Raw genomic sequence first — 12,645 nt, 5'->3', positions numbered from 1 at the left:
TCGCTGGTGAACCTTCAAATTGTAGCGTTACAGTTGGATTAAATGAATGTTGTGTTTATCATACCACGTTAGGCAGATAAGCTACTCGTTGTCTTATTATTCAGGAGGGTCAGAGAGAGGAGAGTCACAGCTGTACAGCAGCACATCTGGAGCATGTCAAGCAAGTAAGTGAGTGACTTGCTCAAGAGCATTTCAGCAGGCTAGCTGGTGGACTCCTAAACTTGTGAGCCTTTTTAATATGATGCTTTCGAAGACACCAAACGGGCTTGTGTGTGTGTGTGTGTGTGTGTGTGTGTGTGTGTGTGTGTGTGTGTGTGTGTGTGTGTGTGTGTGTTTATGTGTTTATGTGTACATTTGTTAATTCTCACATTCCTGTCCAGCTCTCAGAGGATGTGCTCCGGCGGATGAGGGAGTCTCAGGGGTCTGACGGCGCCAAGTCACCACCAAGTAAGTCCCAGTCCAAGACCTTTTACTCTCTCACAGAGCTCCCACTGGGAGGCCCACTGTGTCAGCAAACGTCCTCACACAGTGACCGACGAGAACAGAACAGCGTCAATAAAGGTCAATTTTATGGCTGTGTGACTTTATATAGTAAACCTAAAATGTGTGATTTAGTTACATGTATTTGGGTATTTACACTTGGTTTTAGAGAGTTTGCGTTTGGCTCGGTCAAACAACTGTTACTTGTAATTGTTAATAGTATTTTATTGATGTTTATCCCGTTTTATTTTCAGGTCCAAAACCAACAGGACCCTCCACTACAGAAGTCCAGGAGGAAATCCGCAAAAAGTTGGTTCTCATAACTCTGCATGGAACTTATGCTTTGGTATTGGCTAACTTGGAATTAGATGCCCCCCTCAGATGTCAATTGATTATTGCAACTTGTGCAGAATATTTGATCCTATCCCATAATACATGTAGGGCCCTTTGCGTTGACACAGGCAACTAAAGGCCAATGGAGGTGATGGATGTGTGAAATAACAGACACTTGAAGCTAACGTGCAATGTTTATGGAGAACACACACATGTCGAGTGACCTGTCAACACAGCCTGTGCTAAATGACTCTGTGTGTACAGCGGGCGTGTTGCTATGCTGCTGGAATGCTCATATACTATCCTGCACCTCTGTAGATTTACTTGTTAGCAAGTCCAACAATTCTTAGCCTCTGTCACTGTAATGCTGTTTCCTGAAAACGTGTTAGACACAGTAGATAGTATATTATTATATTTTGTTCAGTGTTTTGTGCCAAACCTCAATAATGTGATCTTACTGATGTAGTTAAAGAAAATTAGAGAGTTACAGAAGTGGACTCTTGGTCAAGATACAAGTTGTTTCAGGTACTGTAGAAGAAGTATTTTAGGAAACCCAATACAATAACCCTGCAATAGGTTTTTGCTGAGTAGCTCCTTGTGTGAACAAGAACGTGCATGTTTAGCAGACTTTCATTGGATGAATGAAGGTTAAAAAAACAGTGCTTATCTTCCCCTAACTCAGCTTTGAGCGTCAGCAGGCTCTGGTGCAGGAGCAGTTGGCCAGACTGGCCCAGAAGGAGAGAGAGACGGCAGCACCCAAGGACCCGGACGAGCTGACCCCTGCCCTCCTCATGGAGAAAGGAAAAGCCCACGAAGAGCAAGAAAAGGCAAAGATACTGGTTAGTGCTGCTTTCTGGGTCTAGACCGTGAGTCAGCTGCACTTTGTCAAAACCGCAGACCATCTGTGTTACACAGTAGCTGTGACCATGTGACCATGGGCATTAAACAAGGAGTTCCTTACACATTTATTCAATGCTTTTTATCTAGACAGCTATTATTATTTACTTTCGTCCTTTCCCTTGTTTTGTAAGTGTGTCCTCTGAAGCTGCAACAGACAAAGGCACCCATTCATTATTTTTAATAAAGATGTGTACATTTAACCTTAATTTTCAACAAACCTCTCTTCGTAAGATAATGCTGCATTTTCACACTAAAACTTGGCATCGCGTCAATTTTATTTGTTATAGAATTTTTTTATTTAAAAGTTTAAAACAACTTGTCTGATCCATAATTTTGCCGTTTCTTATTAACTTATATCAGTGTTTTTTGGGCTTCAGGCAGGTTGAGTCCTGAACTAAACTTAAGGTGTGAAATAGGCAAACATTTTTAATATAGAAACAATACAAATAATATACAAACACATATCTCAGTGTGACACTTTTAATATTCAAATTTCATAAAATATATGTATCATTGTGTTTGTTAAGGCAAAGATGCAATGTTTTAAATTCAGAATATGACTTAATTACACATTTGACCATAATCATTTAGCAGGAGCAGTACGTTTCCTCCAGAAAGCCTTTGTAGAACTCAACAGCACCCTCTACTGTTAAGACTTTGAATGGCACCTCTGGACTGAGTCACTGGTGAATTATTGAATTATTAGGATGTAGAATTATTACTACAACCCTGGTTTCTATATTGCAGAGGGCAAACCAAACCAAACACATTTTTGAAAAAGCGGTCTATCAAACATTTGAGTAAAACACAAACATAACAGAGATAAATAATATCTCAGTGCAGGAAGAGGCAGGAGCCATTTGAAGCCTCCACCTAAATAATGTTAAAATGTCATATTATAGAGAACACACACTTAATATATATAAGATATGGCTATGTACTATTGATGACAAAGTATTTTAACAAAATATAGGATATACAACAACAATAACAATAACAATACAACAGAAAATCTGTACTTTATCAGAGCAGGGACATGTGATGGTCCTTGTAGCCTATTGGGTAAAACTATGATTATCCATTTCAACAATCTATATATTAACAATAACAGTATTCATTATAGGATGGGAACAAGAACATGAACAACGTTGGCTTCTGCTATGATTGTTAACGCTTATACCCGTCGCAGTCACATGGTTCAGATGCATTTCTGTCATCTGATCCCCCCCCCCCCCTCCCAGCAGTAGTCCGGTTTCCAAAGCGCCACGTGAAGAAGAAACTAGTGTGCGTTTTGTGTTTACATTTAGATAAAGCGATGGCATTGATTTTTGTGTGCTTTCTGTGATAGCTCTGCTTTGTCACTGTTTAAAATGTGCACGTCGAAACAGACTCCTGTCAAATTGAGAATGAGTCGATCAACAGTGCAGTGTGTGAGAGCGAACGAGAGGTGATCGCCAGAGAGATTTGTGTGTTTGTCAACCTGGTTTTTCATTTTACTTACATATCTATATTTGATGAGCAGTGATCTATTGCTGATCATTAATTTGCAATTCCCTCACCGCTGTTTTGTTTTTTTACTTGCTTTGCTTTGTTATAATAATATTGAACACTCTGGATTTTCTTCAACTCTGTCTCTCCTCTCTAATTAATTCGTCCTGCAGTGTCTTTTTTTGTTGTGTTGGCGAGCTGTAATGAATACTGACTGAAGCCGCTGGCTTAGCTCACACTGATACAGGCTCAATTTAATAATGTTGCCTCACAATGTGAAACTGAACACTTTTAGCTCACTGCTTTGTTTTCTACTTTTTCCTGACTTGACAAGTCAATACATCCAGTCAGCGTGTGTGTGTGTGTGTGTGTGTGTGTGTGTGTGTGTGTGTGTGTGTGTGTGTGTGTGTGTGTGTGTGTGTGTGTGTGTGTGTGTGTGTGTACTTAAAAGGTGCTGTATACAGCCCTCAATATAGGCTAAACTGGACCCTACGTACAGTCGCCCACTTTTCTACAACAGTGTTGGTCAGTTTATAGTGTCTTAAAATTTTAAAATTTTAAGTTCTGTTTTTACTACATTGCAGTTTGCACAATACAAATTGTTTACATTCTGCCACTGTTTCATGCATTGTGATTCCTTCATATATTGTAACATGTCATGGGGCCAAGCAAACCCTCAAGTAATCAAAGCCTTTATACATGATGACATTAAAATGTTTTTACATTCTATGTACTCCTGACAGTAGAGTAAGCCACTATAAACCTATAGAAAAACACAGTCAAGGGAGAAAAAAAGTACCGTGATATACCGTGAAACCGCCAGGATCTTAAAAAATACCGTGATACACATTTTTGGTCACACCGCCCAGCACTAGGTTGACACTATCAGGGAATCTGTTTTAAAAGCTCCACCACTATCACATCTCTCTGCTTAGCAGGTGGGCTTCCCTCACCTCTGCATTATCCATCGACCTTGTATCCACTGGCAACAACACAGCTGGATGCCTTTTTAAAGAAATCATTCCACCATAAAACGCTTCACTTTGAGTAGTTTGGGGACTGACAGAGGAGAAGACAGACACACAGTCATGCATTCCCGCACATACTGCTGTGACGCCATCGCAACACACAAAGACATATATATATATATATATATATATATATATATATATATATATATATATATATATATATATATATATATATATATATATATATATATATATATATAGCGAGAAGCCCCCCCCACATGCACTCCTGGCTCCCCAGCAGGCAGGCTGTGCGTTAGTGTTGGGGGGTACAAGGTGTCACAGAGCTGATCTGCTCCCCACACTGCCTCAGGCTGCCTGTCACAAACACTCACATTACTCCTCTCTCAGTGCCAACCGCCACCGCTGGGACTATTTATGTGTATGAATATATCTGCGTCTGTATCTGTGCATACCTGTGCAATAAACAGGCTCTGTGTCGAATTGTATATCAGAGGAGTGTGTGTGTGTGTGTGTGTGTGTGTGTGTGTGTGTGTGTGTGTGTGTGTGTGTGTGTGTGTGTGTGTGTGTGTGTGTGTGTGTGTGTGTGTGTGTGTGTTGTGGGGGATATCTGCTTGCACGGTTCATCCACAGTTCAATCAACACTATATCATTTTAGCATCTTGCATATTATATTTTTAAGCTTCTTTTGTACTGTGGTATTTACACTTTTGTTTGGTACAAAATGTATTTTCCCTTCGTAGCATCTGATGGTGTTAATTCATTCCTTCAATGCCGCATTTTTTCATGAGGGGTATGAACACCTACTTGTGCCGATAGGTACCGTTGCTCTAAGATGTTGTTCAGAAAGTCTAAAAGTGGTGAAAAGCTCCTTTTTTGATGTTCCACAGTGATTGGTCAAGGCTAACCACATCCACTAATACATTTTTGTTTTTTAATGCCGTTACAGAAATACTCTCTGTCCATAATACCGCGCCTGAAAACGCATATCATATGATCATTTACTGGGCATGCGTCTTAGTTACACAAAGTACAAAAGAGTAATAAACGGTCTTTTTGGAAACTGAAGATCTTCCTTCTGTCTTTCTGACGCACGGACTCGAACAGAGACAATTTTATTTTATTTTTTAAAGCCAGTTAGAATGCTGCTACTATAGCCTAACTTAGGTCTCGCTATATCACTCTCTCACACACAACACGTTTATTTTAAAAAGGAACAGTTAGAAGTCAAAGTTGTACTAGATTCAGTCAACAAATTTGGTGAACCCACGTCTCCCTCGTTTCCCCTCGGTTCCATTGTTCTCCGCTCTCACACTTGTAGCTCTGCCGTGTCGCTGCTGTTTAGAGAGCAGCGTCTATACTTTGTCAGAGAATCAATTTCTGAATACTGGCAGTGACTGATAAACTCTAATTGTTGCTGAATATCCCTCCACCTTCATTCCATCATTTTAATGAAGTTTGCAAAGCTGATATTAAAACACACACCGGGGAATGTCGCAATATGTGTGCTCCTCAATATTTTCTTTATTTGTTTGTTTTGTGTGCCAACTGCTCCTTCTGCACCGCATCCCTCTCGTTGCTATTCACCCAGCCTACCAAAGTGCTGTTAAAGAGTGTTTACGACGTGGCTTCTTCGACATGTAAGCTTCCGTAGTTTTGAGACTACATTCAGGCCTTCCACAGTTACACCTTGAGTGAAGACACGTTCCAGTAACACCTCGTCTCTTCACCTCTCCTTTCTTTCATTAGCACCTCCTGTGTTTGTCTCTCCCCCCCCCCCCGACTATTCTCTCCACCTCAGAGGTGTCATTCGTGCCGCAAACAAAACGCTATTAGTATGCACAGGCATTCAGTGCTGAGCATCTCACACACAAGCATCTGCTTTAAGCTGTTGAATTTCTGAAGCTTCCGTGGTGGGTGAGAAGAATAGACTTTACTATTTTTTTGGGGGGAGTCGTGGGTGAATGTTTATAACCAGTCTGTTTATTTGCTTTCATTTCCTGTTTATAAAAAGATAGCTTTTGCCGTCTCTAATGAAAAACCAGCGATGGACAAGCAGGACAAATAACTAAAGTTACAGTTGATCCTTTGCAGATTTATGCAAGCAGTCCTTCAAACAGCTGACATTTACGAACCTAACAAATCTTGTTAAAAGTGTGTTTCGTAAGTGTCGACGTGCGTGCATGCTTCAGTATTACATTCATATTTGGGTTTTGACTGTCTCTGCATCAGCGGAAGTCACCTTAATTCCCCTCACCTCGATTCCGTTTTACTCGGTCCAGACGTTTATTAACCCTGGAGGCAATTTTCATATTAATTTCAGTGTAGGAAATAGGTTCCTCTTCATGCGTCATACCGTCTTGTCTTTGTTCCCTCGTCTCTTCTGGTCCATTCAAACCCAGGTGGGACATTTCCTCGACTCCTCGACACAAACTCACATTACATATGTTCCCTATGATTCAAATTTCCCACAATGCAACAGTGGTAAAAAGCCAAATCAGTTTAGCTAAGATTTGATTGTAATGAAGCCGTGCATTTCTGTAAAAAAAGGAATTGAAATCCTCTATTTAACTGTAAAGAATGATATCTTATTGTGAGAATGTTGTCAGTTGTACAGTTTGAGCTGAAATGTGTGGTCACCCCCAATGTTCCTGTTTTCTCACACCAGCTCTTTCCTTTAACAAACTAGCCAGAGTGTCGAGTAGGCAGCTGAACAGCAAATCGGGTCTTCTCTCCATATTTTTTATATTTTGGTAAACATCTCTGTCAGGCTGTAGTAGTATGCTATTGTTTGTTGAGGTGTTTTAATTCCCTTGCTGTGAAGTTGGACCCACCCTGTTCCCTTTCTCATTAATTTTGACCACATATTACCCGTGGCTGCATATTCTGAGTTATTGGTTGATTTGTCCTGTGTTTGAATGTGGGATGTTTGTGAGGATGTAACCCTGTAAATAGTCACTAGATGGCATTGTTGAAGCATGTGTGGGTTTGCCAGGGGATTAAAACGCTGGATGGATGCATGCTCTGCACAGCAACATGTGCTCCTGAGCAACGTGTTCTCCCAGCATTTATTCCTTCTTCTCGGTCTCTCATTATTTTTAATATCTTTCTCTTTTCAACCCCTCAGTCCCTGTCCTTAGTGTGTGTGTGTGTGTGTGTGTGTGTGTGTGTGTGTGAATGATGACTCGGAGCGAAGCATTTGACATTGTCCAAAAGAAAGATGATGGAAACCTGGGTGAAAAGCCCAGCATTCATTGAAGTCAGACCTGAGATGGAAAAATGAGCACAGCAGCTGTTTCATCTAATACCCTTACTTTTAAAGATTTCTTTAAACATGTTTTTTTTTAAATTGTTTCTTTTATTTCCATTATTACATATAATTTAATCTGTGACACGTTTAAAGACTTCATCACACATCAAATCTACGATTTGATGGCAAATGAAGCGTTTCTACCCACCATGTCCTCTGTCCTCACTAAACTAGCAGTCTCTCCCCCCCCCCCCCCCGCTTGACCCCAAGATGACGACGTGAATCTAAAATGAGAACCATCAATCCGTTGTTTTTCAGCAGATAATATCACATCATTGTTGGAACAGATTACAAAGCAATACAAATCACACAGTAGCAAACGTAACAATAAGATGCCACGCTGTGCATCTGTTCAATGTCTGTCCATCACCCGGTAGTTATTTGTTGCAAGAATAAGCACATAGTGCAGATTCACACACTAAGGATATCTGTTATATCTGGAAAAAAAGCACATTTTTAACCAATATCCAGTAGTCAGCGACGGCTAAGGCAGCCAGCATTAGGCCGGCGAGCTCAGAGAGAGAGAGAAACACGGACAGGGATGGGCTGTAGGAGCTGAAAGGCGGCGAGAAGAGACTCGGAGTGTGGTTTAGTAATATATTCAGATGTCTGACTCCGACAGCCAGCCGGCTAGATGGCTGACGCTGCTTGTTAGCCAAAGACAGGATGGAAGAGGGGGAAGCGAATGGGTGCAAGGATCCAGAGAAGAGGAGAAAGCTGGATCAATGAAATAGAGTAAGAGAAAGCTATGGCAGTGGAGTGAGAGAGAGATTTATGTTGACGCCAAGTGGGTCTTTACCATAACGATGGCTTTTTGAGTGTGACACTGTGAAGGTAAATATATGTGCACACACACACACGGATATAAACTCACAGGTATAATTTCCTTTCTCATAGAAAACGACGACGTCAAATACAACAGCAATTCAGACACGCATTCACACACGGCTAAACCACTTGTTATCAGCGAGTGTAATCACAGACTTGACATCTTTTCTGCATGTTAAAGCAGCTAAGCCCTTTGTGCACACACACACACATGCACACCCGCACAGGACTCCTCCATCGTCTCGAGCGACGGTAATTGCTGACGAGCAGAGCGTTCACCAACTGAGGAGATTTTGATCGGTGTAGAGCAGCGAGTGAGGGAGGGAGGAGGTGTGTGGGGGGAGCACAAATCCTGTCGGTTCAAAGGACAAATGAGTAGGAGTGGAATACCTCCTCCCATCAGAGAGCGGTCGGGATGTAATGAGACAGCTGGACAAGACTTATTATCCAGAGGAAACGTAGAGTTTCCCAGATGCTTGTTCTCGTATGGGAATATAAGGATTTATGCTGGAACAATCAAAGTACAAGTCAAAGGTTTCTGAACTTCAGATTTCTTATCCTCTGAGCAGTTAGGCAGGTTAAATTGCATTTATCACAGTCAAGAAAGAAATGCGATTTATAAATTCTGAACGTCAGTTTTTTCACATGTGGAATCATATCTCATGTTACCCTGAGACACAACAGTGTTTTTGTAAGGAAAGTTTGTTTTCAAACTGAACATTTTACTTGTGTTTTAACGTGTTTTACCGTTGCCCAGTATTAGTACACGGAGGACTCAAAACGTTCATTAATGAGACTGTGTTTCTGCTGGTTGGAGCACTGCGTTCAAATAATCGCTGCAATCTTTCTGGATATTGTTTTGTTGGGAATTTTTTTTTTTTCTTTAAATTAGAAGATTTCAGGATTTCAAGCAAAATCCAGACAATAAATGAAAATCCAATGCCAAGGACATCGATAGTGAAACTGTACAGGTGGTCATGTTCTTGATTTGGTCCTGTTGGTGAATTAAAACAGCTAAACCTAATCAGAGTCCAGTCTCACCATCCTGTTCATGTCTATAGTCCATGAGATTTTTCCAGAGCAGAGTAAGCGATTTCAGAAGATTGATCTGTGGACATAAAACATTGCTGAAAGTCATTATTTTAGGCAAAATGAGAAGAAATTGGAGTGAAAGAGATGGAGCTAATGAGAATATGTAAAGGGCCTCTCTCTCTCTCTCTCTCTCTCTCTCTCTCCCTCTCTCTCTCTCTCTCTCTCTCTCTCTCTCTCTCTCTCTCCTCTCTTTTCTTATCTTCTCTCATTTCCTCCGTCCTTCATTTTTCTCCCCAACAAAACCTCTTCCTCTCGTCCGCCCCGACGTCTCTCTTTCTCCATCCTGTTTCTATCTCTCTGCCTTTTTTTTTTTTTCGGTCTCTATCTGTCTGTGTGACAGTCTGTGGTGTGAAAGCGGGGCTGATGATGAAGTGTTAATTCATTTAACCTCCCCCGATGCGACGAGAACACACATTTAATGAGCAAACGGCTACAGTAACCACTCCGTGCCTCTGGTATCTCCTCTGTACTGCGTGCATGCTGATGTGTGTTTTTTCGTGGGTGCATGCAGGTGTGCATATCACGCACAGGTGTGATGAGTCGTGGATATGTATTTGGACCGCTGTCTTGCTCTGACGGAGGCTGTGCAGTTTGAGTTGACTGCCATGCTTTCCCCTGCTAACATTGCTCAGTACAACGGCTCGACTCGCATGCTGCTGGTGATGGCCGTCCTCGTACATCCTGACTTCCTGTCTCTGACACTCCCTGTACGTACTGAACTGCTACCCATATACACAAATATAATACAAATACTGCAGATACCACTGCCAAGTTTGTTTGTGACATAGTGCACATTTTACAAATGCCTCCCGTGTGAATTTAAAGACATAGACTTATACAAATCAGATATCAATATTTTTCATAATTTGAATTCTACTTCTATGACAGTCATATATCATCTAGTGTTATGAGTACATCATTTTATATTTGTCAGCTGACTCATAGTGCCGTACGCCAGAAGAAGTTTGTCACGTTACGGTACCACAGATTTGCTGAAATGTCATAAAATGTATGGCTTTTGTTTGGAGTTGTTTATGTTCAATTAAAGATGAGCAGCAATGAACAAAAAAGTAGTTGATCATCTGTATATGGTGAATACATATTATGTGGATATAATTTGAATACAGACGGTATAAGGAACAGCTTTGTGATTTTAAGTTGCTGAGGCATTTCAATTTAAATTGTTAAAGTGATAACAGTGTTTTCCCTGTGTTTAAGTATCCCAAAGTCCTTTGATGATGTCAAAAGTAAAAGCTTTATTCTGTACTTTATTCTGTCCTTTTTTTGAAAGTGATGCAACATAACATCGTTCATTGTGCCTTTGAGGGCAATTCCACATTCTGGAGGTTTACCTAAGGGTCAGCATGGACCAAACTAGAGCTGGAGTGAAAGCACTCGGTTGTATCAATGACATTTATTAACCGGCACACATGATGAATATGCTTACCGTGCGTATTTCCACAGAGATATGACAGGAAGAGACCTGTCAGTGATTTAGCTCTTATTTTCTTCTCTTTGTCTATGTCTCTGCCTTTCTCTTTTTCTCCCTAATTAAAAAGCCAAATCAGGAGTGTGACTGCACAAACTGTGCCAGTGGACATTCTCCAGCCTAATCCTCATTTTCACTCTCTCTCTCTCACTCTCACACACACTCTCTCTCTCTCTCTCTCTCTCTCTCTCTCTCTCTCTCCTCTCTCTCTCTCTCTCTGTGTCTCTGTCTGTCTCTTTCTCTCACTCTCTCCACTCCTGACTGCAAGTAGAAAAACCACACCAAAATCCCCCCCCCCCCAACACACAGATTTATTCAAATGCTCCATTTGCATAATTCAGTATTTACATAATTGATTTCGAGGAAGCGTATCTCACCATGTGAGATGGTGTTAGAGACCAAAAGGTCTCATCGTGTCACAGTTCTGTCACTTTTTGCGCTTCACACACACACACACACACACACACACACACACACACACTCACACACACTGTTGGCAGACCATTGGGGTTTGGAGTCTAAATCAAGCATGAAGCATTGTCAAGCTGGTGCATCTGGTGACCCCAGTGGTACAACCATAGAAAACATGATTCAGGGTGAGCGCTGATAATCAAATGTATTGAGATCCATTAAATCAGTGAGGTTAGAAGGGTCATCCTTCATTTCACTATGCTGGTAAATGATTTGCCCCTTTTCACCTATAGAATAGTTTTTGTAAGTTATGTTCCAGTTCGGATGGGATGCATTGAACATGTAGCTAAGGTTTAGCTCCAATTTGTCTTCATGAAATAATAAAAAATTAAAATAAATTAATAATAATCCAATATATTGCATTATGTCGAGAGGTTAAACTGGTGCGAACGATTCACGCTCTATTATTGGGCGACTACATAAATTCAAGACCAGGATTGAAACTGATACAAACCTTTATCAGAACTAGTTTGTAGTAGTTTATTGTTGTGGTGGAGTTAAGAGCCGTCCATTATAGAGAGGGGGGGATACTCAACATTGTTAAAATATGTATATATATATATATATATGTATATATATATATATATATATATATTATATATATATATATATATTATATATATATGTATATATATATATATGTATATATATATACGTATATATATATATATATATGTATATATATATATATATATATATATATATATATGTATATATATATATATATATATATATATATATATATATATATATATATATATATATATATATATATATATATATATATATGTATATATATATATATGTATATATATATATATATATATATATATATATGTATATATATATATATATATATGTTTATATATATATATATATATATATATATATATATATGTATATATATATATATATATATGTATATATATATATATATATATATATATATATATATGTATATATATATATATATATATATATATATAGCGGCGCATATCTTCAGACAGTATTTCCTGAAAGGAGTTCACAGTGTCACAATCAGTTGTTCACATTCGTGATTTAAAATAATTGAAAACAAAAGAGCTTTAGAGCGAAGTTCAAACCATGGCTCCTTTCTTATCTCTTTACGGCTGACTCATCACGGCAGGAAGTGAGCGTCGATGTCAGTTGTCGGTTTCGTTTAGTTACAGAAATGTTCTACTTTAGGAGGAGGGAAGAGTGGAAATTTGAAAATTGTTATTGTTAACATAAATTAATGATATATA

At 39.5% G+C, this 12,645-nt stretch overlaps 1 pseudogene; it reads left to right on the top strand.

Moving 5' to 3' along the window:
* The window catches only part of LOC137879619 (MICOS complex subunit mic25a-like), a 52,800-nt pseudogene that overhangs the window by 802 nt on the left and 39,353 nt on the right, over positions 1 to 12,645 (top strand).

This window comes from Cebidichthys violaceus, unplaced genomic scaffold, assembly GCF_023349555.1.
Source record: "Cebidichthys violaceus isolate CVI_PGR_0920_01 unplaced genomic scaffold, fCebVio1.0.p SCAF_25, whole genome shotgun sequence".
NCBI classification, from domain to species: Eukaryota; Metazoa; Chordata; class Actinopteri; order Perciformes; family Stichaeidae; genus Cebidichthys; species Cebidichthys violaceus.
The sequence above is the reverse complement of the archived record's forward strand: the minus strand, read 5'-3'. Positions and strand labels throughout refer to the sequence as shown.